Source organism: Gavialis gangeticus, unplaced genomic scaffold, assembly GCF_001723915.1.
Source record: "Gavialis gangeticus isolate Ggan-Ray unplaced genomic scaffold, GavGan_comp1, whole genome shotgun sequence".
NCBI classification, from domain to species: domain Eukaryota; kingdom Metazoa; phylum Chordata; order Crocodylia; family Gavialidae; genus Gavialis; species Gavialis gangeticus.
In genome coordinates, this window is record NW_017728992.1 from 149,752,224 (window position 1) to 149,755,219 (window position 2,996).

A 2,996-nucleotide genomic window follows, 5' to 3' on the forward strand; every position below is an offset into this window, starting at 1 on the left:
AACCTGTCTAGGTCTGATTGCAGCCTAATCCTCCCTTCTGGTGTTCCCACTTCCCCCCACTGGGAACTCAGGAGTAATGTGGCAGATCTGCATTTAAGCTCTTGCTCTCCCTGATTCATACCAGAGATTTAATCACGACTCTCTTGAACCAAAGGTGTAAACTGACTACAGGGCTATTATAGAGTGGGTCTCTGCATCTCTCCTAATTCAGCTCTTTCATACAATATAAAATATTAAATATTCATTGAGTCAGGAGGAGACTGAATCTATAGCCAGATGGTCAGAATGGTCACATAGGAGGTTTAGGATCAAGTCCAGGCTCTGCCCTTCTTTCACATCCCAGATCAGAGCATTTATTTGTAAAATGGGGCGCTAGAGTTCAAGTTCCTGGTGTGAAACAGTCAGAACAGGGATATGAAACTGGGTCTCCTAGTAGTGGTTAGCATCCTAATCATTGTTCTCTTGCCTGTCCTAGAAGTTCTCTTTTTCTATAGCAGCCCAAAATTTCAGTCATGACACTGGGAAAGCTTCATCAAGACTGGTCCATAGCTATTGTCAGGAAGTCATCCCCAAGCTATCATTTTCATATCATAACATATCAAATAATGAAACTACAGCAGCTTTACTGTGGTAGTGTGTGGTCTCTAGTCATAGCTAGTTAATGTTCAAGTGTGTCCAGTTTTATCATTTTTATATTTGTATGGACTATGGTATTTGATGTGACTATATTTTCATATTGTTTATAGTAGGCCAATATGGAAATGATTAAGTGTTACTCTCCGGACTATAAAGCCCATGCCTGAGAGAGAGAATGCCTAGGTAGCTCGGGAAGACATAATAATTGAGAATTCACATCTGTGAAGGCTATGCAGATCAGCTTACTGAATTGACCTACATGGCTCTGAGTGCATGCACACACAAATAATCATTTCAAAAGGGAAAGGTTTTAGTGAAGAAAAAATCTTCTATCCAAGTAGTCTTTGATGACAGAGACTAACTTTCTGATAATGGATAGTATAAGGATATGGGATTAGTAATCTTTATGACAGAAAGGATGTACATTTTTCTTAGGTATAACTGGATCAGGAATGATGCCTGACCTGTCAAACAGATACACATCTGGGATAAGAAGTTATATGCATGGTGCACACTCTTCAATAATTCAGCAAAGTATGCAGATGAGCATATACAAGAATGAGAATTTGAGCATATACAAGAATGAGAAGTTAAGAACTGCTTTGGAAGCCATGTTTTTTTAGAGATCCCTGACCATTGGGGCCAGGGACAGAAATTGCATATAAACTAGCATAAGTGATTGAAAACTAGTTAAAGTCTGTAACACAAGAGAAGTTCAGTGTGCATAAACTACGTTTGAAATGGCCAAAACTGGTTTAAGATACACCTGGATGGGTGTAGTATTAGACTTAACTGATTTAGGTTAAATCAGTTTATTGAACTTCTGTCTCTGATCTTCTCCAGATTCAAGTGGATTCAGTCCCCCAGCATCCCAGAATGCTTTGCACCTTTCCTGCAAACCCCACCTTGCAGGGTGGGTGGGGTAGCCTTGGCCTAAGCTGTCTGTTCCAGCTGAGCAGCTCTAGCATCCCCCTGGCTTCTGGCTTAGGCCACTGCAGGCATGTGGCTGCATTTCCAGAATCAAAAGTGAATGTCTGTTCACTTGCTTATTGATTTAATGTATGCAGCTTAGACTAACCTGTGAAAATTGAATCAATTCAGCATCATGTTTTTTGACTGTCTGTACTTAGCCTGCTTGATTTAGTCACCTACGAAGAAAGCTGGGCAGTGCAAACTGAGAGTCTGGCAGGAACTTTCACTCTGGTCAAAATCAACAGCTGCATCTAATCAGTATAGCAAGCTTGGGTAAGATTGAATCATCATTCTTATAGTTTAATTTTGTTTCATATCTCAGTTTTTTCAATATACAGTTACTGAATTTTAAGATTTCTCGAGTTTATGCAATATACTGTTTTGCTATTTCCTGAACCTTGCTTTTAACTGTCTGTAGTAAGTGTGATTTCATAGCATTTAGCAAATTTAGGTTGGTCTTTTCTATGGGAGGGAGAACCTATAATATCTTGCAGAAGCTGGATGAAATATATGGTTCTTTATACTGGCAAAATCTCCTTTGCTGAAGCTGGCAACACCTGAAGTGAGACAGGTGATGCTGAAGAACTTAGGCCTTAATGTTGGGCGCTCAGGCACATCTCAGCTTGTTCTCCATGATCAAGAAGCAGACCATGGAGAGAGGTTTGAGCTTACAGGACACTCTGAAAGTGTGAGTGCACTCCACTTGTCACATCCATGAAAACTTTCAGTTGATTCAGTTGATTTTGTGCCTTCCAACAAAATCTCTCTCATTAGATAATTCCGGAACAGCTTTACTTCAAAAAGCTGGAAGGAGCAATAAAGCATTGAATCTAAGTTATTTTATTTTTTGTAATCAAGTTCTTCAGTATTTGGATTAACTTATCTGTTTATCCTTTTGACTGTGCATTGATTTTGTTTGCTTTTTTTGCATGCCTAGTACTATTAACTTTGCTGGTTCTTATAATTGCCTCAAGCATCTGGTCCCTGCTATTTGCTTACCATTTTTTTCTCTGGTTTATGGAGGAGGGGAGGAGGGGGAGAGCATATTTGTGCATACAGGGATGCACAACCTGCATGTATAAATACTATTAGAGGTCTTTTACTCCTTGTGCCTTTGCTAACATTGTTTGGGGAAGGGAAACAGAGTTCTCTTTAGACTTCCAAACATCCACTAATCTTTGGCAAGCTCAGTCTAGTTCAGTAATTTGTTTTGACTGGATTAAGCTATACCACAAGTAATTCAGTCTCTAATTAGTCCATGGGAAACAAAATGTGCCTGTCCTATGTGACACTCTTGTGTGAATCAAAATAGTATTGAAATCCTAGTGCGACTTTGTCTAGCAGCTTGCACTCTTCTTGCTCCCACTGGAACATAGTGTAGATTTCCA